Source organism: Sturnira hondurensis, unplaced genomic scaffold (genome assembly GCF_014824575.4).
Source record: "Sturnira hondurensis isolate 20B ecotype Veracruz unplaced genomic scaffold, ASM1482457v3 Scaffold0006413, whole genome shotgun sequence".
Classification (NCBI taxonomy): domain Eukaryota; kingdom Metazoa; phylum Chordata; class Mammalia; order Chiroptera; family Phyllostomidae; genus Sturnira; species Sturnira hondurensis.
The window spans coordinates 42,559,014-42,572,318 of record NW_028079044.1 but is presented as its reverse complement, the minus strand read 5'-3'; the positions used below and the strand labels follow the sequence as shown (position 1 = coordinate 42,572,318).

Genomic DNA, 13,305 nt, shown 5'->3' with positions numbered 1-13,305 from the left:
CCTCCCATGATGAGCCCTGGTGGGCCAGCCGGCGGAGGGCGGCAACGCCCACGGGAAGAGACCCAGACACAGTGAGGGGTGCTGGGGGGCGGGGAGTGCTGGGACAACCTCAGTTGGCCCGGGCCACCAGCTCCAGGGCGCATGGCTCCTTGCCGTCCTCCTCTGTCTCCCTCTGACACTTCATTTTCCCTCTGTCTCTCTCTCTCCTTCATTTGTGCATTTTCTCTCTTTGATGCTTTTTGCCTTTTGTTTCCTTCGATCCCCTCTCACGAGTCACCCCCGCCTCTCTTGTCTGAGTCACACACGTACCCTCTCACACAAATGTGCGTGATGGCAGAGCGCAGTGTTGGGCACGTGGGCCCCGCGGTCGATCAGATCTGGTCCAAACGCACCCCTGATGCCCCCTGACTCCGGGCCCGTGGTGGCACCTGAGTCTCCATGTCTTCCCTTATAAAGTGAAGATGGAAACTAGGGTCTCCTTCCTAGGGCAGTGGTGAGGCCTGAACGTATAAGGCCCGATGTTTTACCTGTTTGGACCTGAGTAAATGCTCTTTACATGAGAGCTGCCCTGTGTTTCCCGTTCTGTTACAGCCTCGCCAACGACCATGACGGGGACAACTTTTTATCGCGTGTTGGCCTCTTTGGAAGCACTCAATAAGTGCAGCTATTAGGATAATTACAACAATTTCGTTAATTACGTTATAGCACATTACTTAACTTTAAGAAAATTCAGACTAATTTTTAGAGCAGTTTTAGCTTCACAGAAAAAACTCACAAGGGGAGGGCCCCCATGAACCCTACTCTGTGACAACTGATGAGCCGGTATTGATACAACCAAATCGGGCATTACCCGGGGTCCAAGTCTACACGAGGGTGCATTCTTTGTGCCGTACATTTAATGGGCTTTGACACATGTACAACGACACGGTATCACACAGTGCAGTGTACCCTGCACCCCCAGGTACTTGCCCTCTTCATCCTCTGTCTCCCTCTCCCCCCAACCCCTGGGGACGACCCATCTTTTACGGTCGCTGTGGTCTGCCTCCAGCTGACCACTACAGCTGGAGCCCAGCGGTATGCAAACGTCTCAGACTGGGTTCCCTCTTTTATCAATACGCATTTAAGGTTCCCCCGAGTCTCTGCTTGGCTCAATAGCTAGTTCTTTTTAATGGCGGAATAACACTCCATTGCCTGGGTGCAGCATGGTTTGTTTATACATTCACCTCCTGAAGGGCATCGTGGCTGTTTCTAATTTCTGGCACACATTTTAAAACTTTTAATGGCATTTTTGTGCATTGTAATAAAAAAAATCTCCCCCCCTGAGCTGGCAGCCCTTCAGAAATGCGGATGTGCACACACAAGTCTTCACCGACGCCTCCCAAACACACAAAGCAAGGAGCTCCTGCGTCAGGTGCAGCCAGCAGCGGGGGGCGCCCACCCAGCTCCAGAACGGGGTGTGGGGGGGCCAGATTTTGCAATAGGCCCGTGAAGGGCTATTTCCTTCGATGCTGGATGCTTATGAGGTTTTAAATCAGGGTTTCTCAACCTTGCAACAGTTGACATTTTGGGCCAGCTAACGCTTGGGTGACAGGGGCGGCTGTCGTGTGCATTGTCGAATGTTTAGCTACCTGCTAAAATCCTTCCCCCACGACATGCCTGTAGCCACCCTGCCTCAAACTGTGACAAGCCAAAAATGTTTCCAGACATGGTCAAAAATTCTCTGGGGGCCCAAGCTGCCCCTCACCCCTCCCGCTGTTGAGAACCACTTGTTTTAAATATCTTGTTATCATCAGTGCTGTTACGATGAGAACTTTGAAGGTCACCCCAAACTGCAACACCAAGCCACACTCCTAGGAGGGTTCTTTCATTATGAGGCGTCCCAGAGTTTCCCTGAATTTCACTCTTTTTGGGTGTGTTTGCAGCCAGCATGGCCAAAGTTGCCCCTGTGCCCTGTGGGTCTCTGCGTGGTTCCTCCAGAGATGACAGATTCAACATCTCCGTGACTTGGAGCTTCCATGGACTTGCCAAATACCACACGGCCAAGGGGGACAGGCCTGTCCCTGGACTGCGGTCCAGTGACTCCTCACGAGTCAGAAAGGCCTCCCCAGGGACAGACAACAATCTTCCCCTCCACTCACCCCAGTTTATCCATCAACCACTCCTGCTGGCTCTCCCTCCAAAATCTGCCCCCAATCCAGCCACTGCCACCACTGTTCTAACCCTGGCCCAGGCCACTGTCACCTCTCACCTGCTTTGGTATTTGGTCTCCAGCCACCCAGTTTCTACACTATTTCAGGCCAATATTTAAAAAAATATATAAATTCAATCACACCATTCCCAGCTCCAACGGCTCCTGTTTCTGTTCTGCAGTGTTGTCACCAATTTGGTGATGGTCCTCACCCCTGAAGGCGGGTCTTTAAGCGAGTGGACCTTTGAAGAACCAGAGGCAGGACATGTGAGGGTCTGGAAGGAGCAAGTACCAGGCCCGGGGTAGGTGCCCCTGGACCTGCGGAATTTACCAGGCCCACCCGCTCCTGACTGCACCACTTTCTCAGTCCCCACGTGCCCTCATCTGGGGCCAGGCATCGGCATGGCCAACATTATACCCTCAGTGGGGGGGGGGGGGCTGCTGCCGCTCTGTCCCCAAAACCCCTGCCCCCCCAACCAGTCCCTGAGGTCTCTGGCTTCTCTGGTGGCTGCCCAGAGGGACCAGATTAGCACCCTGAACACGGAGCAGAGTTAGTGCCACGAGGACTCGGACCCTGAGTGACCGGAGAGGGAAGGACCCGACAAAGAAATCCCGCACTCCTGCTACCCTCAGTGGGTTTTCTGGGACGTGCCAGATCTGACCTGTCGGATCTGCTATCCTGCTTGTGTTGAAAGGGTAGATGTGTTCCAGCACGACCGATAGACTGGAGAGCAAGCTGGGCACGCAATGAATTTTGCATTTGCGTATGTCTGATGTCATCCGTGAGAAATGGCAGACGTGAGGAACACAGACGACTTTATCCAGCCGAACCTAAAGGCACAGACATGCCCCGAACACACACCTGCTCCCACCTGAAATGTGGGCCAGCTACCTCAGTTCACCTGTGTTAGGAGCCACACCTGTCCACACCTGGCATTAACAACCTTCGTCCAATTTCACCCCCTTTCACGGTAACTCCCCTCCCCTGCCAAGCTGCAATCCCCGAGGCTGGCTCCTCCTTGCGCTACCGCTACCGTATTGATTGTAGTCCTGGCGTACTTCTAAACCGCGTGTAAAACTATGCTGCTGCTTTCGTTAGGTTATTTTTTTTTAATGTGACACGACCAAGTTTTTGTGTGCTGTGTCCCTAACCTCATTTCCCTCAAGGCTCCGTGATGTTTCGTGTGCAGTTGTGCACCCGAAACGCGGTAGATTTGGGGGACACATGGCCTTATCGTAGAGCCAACCATACTGCATAGGGCACAGGACACAGAGCCACCGGCTGGGGCCCTGCATGCAGTACACAGTCCCCAAACAACGCGTCCCTAGCACTGTTTTCTCTGTCTCACTCCTTCCCCCTCCACCTGGCTGCTGCTGGGGACAGCACCTTTGCCCCTGTCCCCACCCTGTCCCCTCATAAAACAGCCTGCATTTTCCAGGGAACCCAGACGGAGATAGGACGGCCAACACGAAACCGTGCAGTGGACCCAGGCTGGCTGGGCCTGAGTGGGAGGTGGCCGGCGTGGCAGGAGCTCCGTGGAGAGGGCGTGTGTCGGAAACAAGATTGGATTTGGGCGGCCAGGGAAAGGAGTCTGGACACCGTTCACTTGCAGGGAGAAGCTGTTAGGTGATCCCAGTCCCTGGGAGTGATGTGACTTGGTTTGCATTTTTAAAAGCTAGTGGGCTGCGGAGGAAAGGCTGAATGGCAAGCAGTGAGACTGTGAGGAGGGTGACAGCTCAGGTTCCGGGTGGACAAAGCTGACCGGGTCTGCAGCGGGGCCAGTCGGCCTCAGGGAGTGGCAGAGCGTCCCCTCGTCCCTGTGCATGCGGGAGGGAAGGGAGAAACTCGAGGGGACCCAAGGTCCAGTTCTGTGTATTTCATTGTTTCGCAACTTGGGGCGGGGTCGCTAGTTTTCAGAGAGAAGAAGAAGGTTTTAAAACATGAACGAAGATTCCCGAGGGCGGAGGCCAAGGATGGTAGTCACAGAGGTTGCAAAGGTGCAGAGCTCCTGGCTGGCTTTGGGGTTAGACACAAACACAGGGGGGCGTGTGGACACACATGCGTGTGTTGGAAGAATTATGTGAGGGAAGGTTACTGTTTCCATTCACTCCTTTAGGGAACAATAACCACAACACGGTGGGCTGCGCTGCGATGATGCTAGTCTGTCTGAAACGCGGCCAGAGAGAGGAAAGATGAATCACACAGGGAAGGCTGCTGTCTCCGGGGCGGGGGAGACAACAAGCTGGCAATCTGAGTCTGATTACAAACTGCTAAAATCAGGATTTCCAGTTAGGACTAGGCTTTCACAGCCCTCTCTTTTGAGGGGGGGCATGGGAGCAGGGAGGGTGATTGACTTCAGTTAATTAAACCCAGGGCTTAATTAAGTGTTCTCAGATACAAACTGTATCCTTTTTGCATGGTTAATGCCAACCTGCATTCACAGCTCAATCAGGTTTGCTGGCTGGAAGTTCTGGGGAGCTGCGGGGCGGTTTCCTTAGATATATGAAGGTGGGCACTTCTCTGGTTGTGAGAACCGCGGGGCGGCAGAACGGGTGACTTGGGGAAGAGACAGGGCTCCTTCCCAAGGAGAGTCAGGCTCCTCAGAGAAGCAGCTGGGGTTCCAATCTTGAGGCCAGGGAGGCAAGCTTCTAGTCTCCATGGGCCTCGTGCCAGCAGTGTGACCTTGGGCAAGTCATCTAACCTATCCATGTTTTCAACACATGACACGCTTTTGTGGTCCCCCCCACCGGGGGCCCTGCTCAAGATTTTGTCTACAAACTACATTTATCAACTGACTTCATTTCCATTTAGGATTCATCAGAATAAGCGCAGCACTGACCATAGTACTACTTATCACGTGCTTCCTAGGTTCGTTCTCGGTTCAGCAAGCCCCCACTTAACGTCTGTTGTCAATAGCTTCTGCGACTTTACCCGAAATGCCATACAATGAAACCCACGTACACAAGAGTTACATTCCTGCAGCATCTCATCAATGTCGTAACAAAGTGGGGAACGAAAAGACGTTGCATGAGGACCTGTGGTACAATTCTAGCACGTGATATAGATGAACTATTGAAACCCCCAGTGACTCTAAGAGGTAAACACTATGATTCCCATTCTACAGAGGACGGAAGACTGAATACAAGGAAACAGTTTTACCTAGTCTGTGTCAAACATGAACTCTTTTGCCTTCTGTTCTCTAAAACACGGACGCTTATCCCTATCTAACCTCAGGGAGGTAAAAGGCTCTGACTTAAAGATGTCGAGAAGGTTTCACAGACACAGGAAGATGAGGGCGAAGGGGCCCAAGTTCAAGCCCGAACCCTTTTAGCAACATCCCCATGCCCAGCAAATGAACTGGCGGGGCTACCTCATCTGAATGCGAGACATGTGTTCCCATAAGTCATGTGGTGTATTTAAATGTTAAAACTTAGATGATGCCCCTGCCTTCTCAGTCATGGGGCCAGTGACCTCAAGCTTTCCAGAGGCTAGGAGAGGGTAAGTGACATACCCAAGGCTGCATGTCTGCAAGAGAGAGAATCATGATTTAAATAGTCTTTAATTTAAAATCATGATTTAAATAGAGAATCATGATTTAAATAGAATACGTGGGGAGGCAGCCCTGGGGCTGAGATGGAGAGTGTTGGCGGTAGTGAGGGATGGGGCTGGCTGTACACTTGGCTTGAAGGAGGTCACTGAAGCTTGCTGGGCCTCAGTTTTCTCATCTGTGAATTGGGAATGATGCCAATCCTTATTGTGATGGGACATATCAAGTACAAAATAAACTCAAGGTATTGGGCTACTATGAAAAAAGTGATGTAAAAGTAAAAAAAAAAAAAATCCTTAAGACGGGCCTTTCTCTCATTTGACCTACATTTCTCGGCAGATTGCCTCTAGGGTAAGCCTTCAGTCCACAGGGAGGCACAGGGTTAACCTTGAGTCCCCAGGGCTGTGCCGCCCTTGCTCTGTGGGGAAGCAGCTTGGGGCCCGCACAGCATTCAGACCCAGCACTATCGGGAGTCCACCAGGTCCCCATTCCTCTAGCGATGGGTTCTACGTGTCACTGCAGACACCTTGGGTCGGGGATCCGGTGTGATGCCGAAGACACAGATGCCGACTTCCAGCCCACCGTGTGGCTCCGGGACCAGAGGAAATTCTGTGACTTTTCTAAGTTTGTCTGAGGATTCCTCCTCTGAGATGATTGGCTGGTTTTACCCAGTGGATTTGGGGAGACGTGTTACTGATTGTAGTAACAGTCCTAATACTGTAATCCTCCTTCTGTCCAAGCTCCTTGACATGTGACCTGATAGAGCCCTCCCCATGGGACTCTGGCCATGTGACTTGCTTTGGCCAATGGATGTTTGTTAGCGGAGGGAATGCAAGCCAAGGTTTGGGAAATGCACGGACCCTCACTCCTCTGGCAGCGCATGAGAGTGTGCCTCAGCAAGACAGCTGGGGGTTGAGGGACAGTGGGGCTCTGTCACCTCACCTTTGCCATCCCAACTGAGGTCGTCTTAGATCAGCCAGCATCCAGCCGACCACAGAGATATGGCAAGATCACACAGCCACTATTCTGACCCTTAGCCGACCTCAGGTTCAGGAGCAAACCCAACCCAGACAGGCTGAACACTGTAGATTGTGAACTAAATAAACACTTCTCGTTAACCAGTGAGGTGGGTGGTAGTTTGTTACGAAGCACTATTGTGGCAATGAATAGCTGATACGCATATATATTAAGAAATCTAACTAGACTATGGCTTTGATTATAATTAAAATTGCTACACAATCCAAACCTTCCTTTCTCTGCCTCTTCCTTTGCTTTTGGAGGTACTGGCACAAAATATTTTCATTCTCCATATACATACACACTTGACACGGACATTTGCATGCCATTCCAATGAAATCCTGTACAAGGAAGTGAAAAACTCTAAAAGCTTTGCTCTCCCCATGATGTCTCACTTATTCCAATCCACACATCTTAAATAAAAATCCAAGGCACATTTTAAACAAGCAGGCCACGTTTGTTTAAGATAAGCTCCCACTCAATGCCAAGAACCTGCCTTTTGAACAGTCCACCAGGCTGTGGCCCCAAGTGTAGCTTCCCCAGTCTCCTCAGGTCTTCCTACCTAGAATTGCTGCTCCAGCTTCAAATCCTGGCCCTGTCCATGAGGGGCCGAGGGCCCCGAAGGTGCCCTTGGCCACCTCGCCTAGACGGCCCTGCCTGTGCGCCAGCCCAGCAGCATTGTCTGTGTGCTCCTTGCACCTCGGGTTTTGCTAGGAGTCAACTGCAGACAGACTGGATTCCGGTCCACCCCCCGCCCCGCCCCCCGGCCTCACAACATTGGGCAAGGTCCCCAGTCCCTCTGGGCCCCAGAGGTGCCTCTTCTGAGAGGCACGGACAAGGACCACGAAAGCCTTACGGGGTTGCCTGTGAAGACGAAAGGAGACAGTGGAACTCCACCACTTAGCAAAGGAAGCCCATAATAGATGTCAGCTATTGTTAAAATTGTATGCACGGTACCATGGGAACCTAGAATCTTGGATAGCAATTATTTAAGAATTACCATGCGTTCACTCTTTTGAGTATTTTAATAACTGTTTTAGTGCTGTTTTATACGTTTACCTCATTTTTAAAACTTCATGACAACAGTTAGGCTGTCATATAGGTAATGTTATTGTCTCCAATTTATTGATGAGAGAGCAGAGGCACAGAGAGGTTAAGTGACTTCCCCAAGGGCACACAGCTAACAGATCACCGTGGTAGCACTCTTTCTACTTTACTAGAATTATTCACCCATCTCACCCACTGGGGATCTGGGTTGTAATTAATTTGTGCCTTCCCAGTGCCTAGCACACAGTCAGACCAGCACAGTGGTGGAGACTGCCACAGAACGTTCTGTCCCCCGCTGGTCTTTTCTCTCTGACATTGACCCCCTTGAGGTGGAGGACTGGGCCCCTGGTCCCTGCACCCGCTTGTTACTGAGCTAGCCATGTGGGGCCAGGTGGCCCCTGGAAGAGGAAACGAGCTCCTTCTCGCGCTGGCACACACGTGCTCCGGGCTCTCTACACACCGCTTCACAATCCAGCTTGATTCAAGACACGGGCAGCAAACAAGGCTTTCAGCAGCCTCAGGCGAGCGGTGGGGAAATCGGTGGATTGGTGTACAAAGGAGTGTTTCATAATGCTATCGCGCTACCCCGTTCCTCGTGGAGCCGTTGTGGCATTCTGCATTAAAGAAGTGACACCCTCAATTGCAGCATGTAGCGGAGGCCTGGCATCAGGTGGGCCCCCCGCCACACCCCCCCTCCCCCGCCCCTGCCCGAGCATGTGCGTTCCTGGCGAAAGTGGCACGCTGGGATCAGGGGCACTGCGGGCTTCCTGCAGAAATGTCCTCGCTGACCCTTGGGAGTGTGGCTGCTCTTCTGCTCGCCTGTCAGGAGCATAGTTTTCATTAAATATTAAGGAGCTGTTTGTTAAAATAATGTCGTCATGGTAACTGGGGGTGGGGGAGGAATGCTGAAGTAGGCTGGTGCTGCCTGAATTGCAGCAGATTAATCAAGCGTTGGGTGCTAGTGAGTGAGCTTCCCTGTGGCATTACATTTGGGAGACCCAGGGGTGGGGGATTCGTCCCAATGTCACTGTCAAGAGTGAGGGCTCTCATGAGTTCCTGGTGTTGTGTTGGATAAATGGACAGATGGATGGATGAATGCTGGAACCAAAATTTTAGATGGTCACGTCTCAGAGCTGTTTCTGACGGCTTTTCCATTTTTTATTTTCCCTTTTATGGTGGAAAAACATTTTTTTTTTTTTTTTTGCCAGGGAACTGGGGAAAAAGACGTCAGGAAAGTAACTGGGGGAAGACATGGCCAAAGATTTCTTTGCTTAAAAGCAGAGGTAATGGCCACAACAGGGAGGCAAAGTAGCCGAGTGCAGACTGGGACAGCTGGGACTCACACCCCAGCTCTATCTCCTCTCACTGTGGGGCCACATGCCAGTGACCTGCTGCCTGGCTGCTCGTGTCTCTGTCCACGTCCAAGGGTTGGGAACTGTGCACGTTCACGGGGCCATTTGAGGGGATTAAGGAGATGAAGCTCTTATCACTGTGCTTGGCAGAGTAAATGCTCAGTGAATTATGCCCAGCACCTCTCCTCCTTCTGTCACAGCTGCTGCCACCAAAACTGTTATGAAAGCCACCACTCAGGGGCTCCCCACAGTGGTCTCAAGGGCTAACGGTCCAGTCGGTCCCCGAGCAGCCACGGCAGGATCCAAACCCAGGTCTGGTGACTCAACTGCTGCTGTTCTTCCTGACTGAAGTCGGCCAACTTTTTCTGGAAAGGCCCAGATACTAAATGCTTCAGGCTTGGCAAGTCATATGTACTCTCTGTCACATATTGTTCTCTATTCTTTTTTTAAAACAACTTCTTTAAAAATATAAAACCATTCTTAGTTCACAGGCTGCTCAGAGATAGGCATAATTGGCAGGTTCCTGCCATCTGTCTTATGAGGAAATAGAAGACAAAAGAAAAGAAAAGCAAAAGGCGATGTAACATGTACATTTGGGGTTTTGTACCACTAAGAGTAGGTTGAAGCTACACATAAAAAAAGAAATGCTGGGTCCAGGAATTTGTTTTACTAAAGCAATTCTGAGGAAAAAAAAGAACAAAACTGGAGGTATCACACTTTTTAACTTCAAAGTATACTACAAAGCTATAGTAATCAAAACAGCATGGCACTGGCAGAAAAACAGACACAAAGACCAATGGGACAGAAGAGAGCTCAAAGTAAACCGCACCTGCATGGACAACTATTTCACAATGAAGGAGCCAAGAGTGTACAATGGAGAAAGGAGAGTCTCTTCAGCAAATGGTGTTGGGCAAACTGGGCAGCCTTATGCAAAAGAACGAACCTAGACCTCTATTTTACACACGTACCAAAATCAACTCAGAATAAACTAAAGACTTTAATATAAGACCTGAGGAAATAAAAACACAGAAGAGCCCTGGCTGGTGTGGCTCAGTCAGTTGGAGTGTGGCACTTCCTGCCACATAAAACTGGCACAGGGCCAAGCAGCTTGACTCGTATTAACTTGCTGAGCCCCCACAGCCACCTGCTACATCAGGCATTGTCACGATCCCCATTTTACAGGCAGGAGACTGAAGCACAGAGTGGTCGACAACTTGCCCAAGGCCCCACCACGAGTGGAAGAGAGGCGGGATTTGAACCTGGGCAGTCCTCTTAACACAGACGTCAGCTCCCCGAGCTGCCTCCTCATCCCATTCCCTCTCAGTTATTGGACAGTCACTTACTGTGCACCTACTACTTGCCAGGTCCTGTGAACCAAGGACAAAGTCTCTGTCTTCAAAGCCCAGCACCTGCTTGAAGACCTGGAAGCACCAGGTCACAACTCAAATGCACGGCTCTGCAGCCCTTCCCTGCCCCTCCTGCTGGCACCTGCCCACCCTCCATGCTCTGGACTCTGCAGAAAGTCCAGCCTGTGTCAACGACTGTCCAACTCCATTCTCACCCAGCCCGTCAGTTTCTTAACACTGTCTGTGGCCTCCAAGGGTGCACCGCCTGCGGGGCCCCTTGGCAAACATTCACCACTGACCTGACCTGGGGAAGAGGACCCAGTGACAAAGCACACAGGAAGCTGGGTTGTGGCTTGAGCCCCAGCTCCTCTGGGGAAGCCACGCTCATTGCCCTCCCACAGCGTCCCCCACGCCTTTTCTTCTGTCTGTGTGGTCTGGACCCTGGGCCAAATCTCTCGATGGTGTTACAAGATGGTAAATCTCTTGGGGGTCCTGGTACAAGAGAGCTTCCCAGAGGCTCTGGTCAACCCCCCCATCATACTTGGAGAGCCACCCGCCCCATCACAGACACAGGTGTTTGGAATCACACCTGTGACAGGTGCAGCTGTCAGGCACACAGGGCACACCTGTGACAGGTGGCTCAGCGACACCTGGCCAGTGAGGGCATGTCTTAGAAGGAACCTGAGCACCCTTCCAGCCAGCAGCCTTGGAGCAGTTTACTAGCAGAAGCTGCCACACAGACTGGGTGGCGCTGAGAGCATGTATGTGCGAGCCCTAAGCCTTCTCCTTTACCCTACTCCCCCTCTCGGTTTCTGGATCATCATGGAACAGAATCTGTGAAAACACTGCTCTACTCAAAACCACTCCCCACTTCCACATTTCTCATCCATGCTTCTCCAACTGTGCTTGAATTCTGCCAGCAACAGGGAACTCACTACTTCCACTGGACACCTGTTTCACCTCTGCCTACTTCCGTTGTGGGGGCCTTTTCCTCAGCTTAAGTCAATAGCTGTTCACCGGCCCCCTGTTGGTGACAGTCTTGAAACACGCAGTGACAGCTTTCTCGCCTCTCTTTAGTCCTGTCTCCTCGGGGCTGTGGCCCACAAACTTGGTTCCCTCTCCATGCTAAGCCTGTCTTCCACGCCCTGGTTAGACAGTCCCTGGAAACCAAGCACACGCCCTCTGGATGGTGACTCTGAGCTGCTGTGTTCTCAGTGCAGACAGGACAGCCCAGCCACCTGCAGGCTCGGTGTGCCTCTGGGGAGGGACTGGCAGGGACCCAGTAACTGCAAAGGACGCACGCCTGGACTCTGCACTGTGCCGTGTCCAGGTGCATCTGGACGGAAACAGTCTCAGAACGGCCCCGGCTCCCCCCATTCACCTGTCCCTCCGTGACATCCACCCGAGGCCCTGACCTGCCACGGGCCCGTCACTCACCATTCCTGTATCGCTTACATCCTGGGAATCTTTCTACACTTTGACTCCGCGGCCAGTCAGTGCGTCAAGACCTACAAAGAAGAGAAACTCAGTATGAAAAGCAGGGCAGAGCCACAGGGTGTCCACTCTCTCTTCTGGCAGGACGGCGGCACTGGGGGGCTGGGACAGAGACTGGGACAATAAAGGAAAAGGAAATGGTGAGGACGGAGCTGCTCATTAAACCGACCTCAAAAATCTCTGGGCCTTGTGGTGATTCTGAGAGAAAAACGACCCTCACCCTGGGTGAGTCAGCAGCTTATTGAGAAGCGGCCTTTTCGCAGTCGGAGCAGAACTCCCAGCCAGGTCCTCCGGGCTGGGGGTTGGGGGTGAGGTACCTCCTGACCCCCACTGGGAGTCTCCTCCAGCTCTGCTGTCTCTCCCTAACAGTGGTGGGCCCTCTGGGGTTGCATTTGGCTGCGGGGGAGGAGGAAGCCCAATGCACAGTCCTCAAGTCCCGAAGACACTGTGGGCCTTCAAACAAAAGCTCCGAGTGCATATTTACATCCCAGGAGACTCCTGCTGGGAGAACCCCGTGTGCTTTGAGAATTCCCCAGGACAGCGGCAGCCGGAGGAACACAGTGTGTGCCCGGCTGGGAGGACACTTTCTTCTTGAAGCAAGTCGAGGCCTGAGTTCTGGAGGTTCCCCAGCGGTGGTGGGGGCCCACCTGCAGTGCACGTGCGCTCACAGAGCAGGTGCTGGTGAGGGGTGGGCAGCCCAGCCGTCTCCATCCCCGCACCCAGCCCTCCTTCAGAGCAAAACTTGTTTTTTCTTGTTTCCCTGAGAATTCGGAGGTGAGCAGAGCTTTCTTGATTCATCTATCCGTTTGGTGGAGATGGGGTGGGGTATCACCTTAATGGCAATGGTCACTGTGGACCAACTTTCTCTGCGCCAGGCGCTCTCCATCTGATCTATGTTCTTGCTGTGCAGGGGTGAATTCACATCACCTAGCAGCTTGTCGGGAAGGCAGGTGCTCGGGGCCCACCTAGGCCTGTGGAATTGAAGCCTGCTTTTTACAAGCTCCTCAGGTGATTCCTGGGCACATTAAAGTCTGCGAAGTGCTCATGTATGTGCCTCTTAATCATGGATGGCGGGAAGTCAGTCATTGCAGCCCATTCTCAGGGGGCTGAGGGCAGGACATGGGCGGAGAGAAGCCAGAATTTGGCCATTGCGGTTGTAGAGCTGGTAAGAGGTAGAGCCCATGCAAACCCACGTCCATGGGATGCCCAAGCTCGTGCCCCTCTGATGGCACTGTCTTGGGGAAGGAGGATGAGAGGGTGAAGGGGCAGGTAGGGCTGACCTGGGGGGAGTGGATGCGGGAAGGGCACTCAGC

General features: G+C 52.3%; 1 protein-coding gene across 1 annotated transcript in view; it reads right to left on the bottom strand.

Moving 5' to 3' along the window:
• Window positions 1–13,305, bottom strand: part of ZHX2 (zinc fingers and homeoboxes 2) — a 137,673-nt gene that overhangs the window by 52,875 nt on the left and 71,493 nt on the right. Inside the window, exon 2 of the mRNA XM_037048466.1 lies at window positions 11,936–12,006. The gene's annotated coding sequence lies outside the window, so the exon portion shown is untranslated. The remainder of the gene's footprint in view (window positions 1–11,935; window positions 12,007–13,305) is intronic.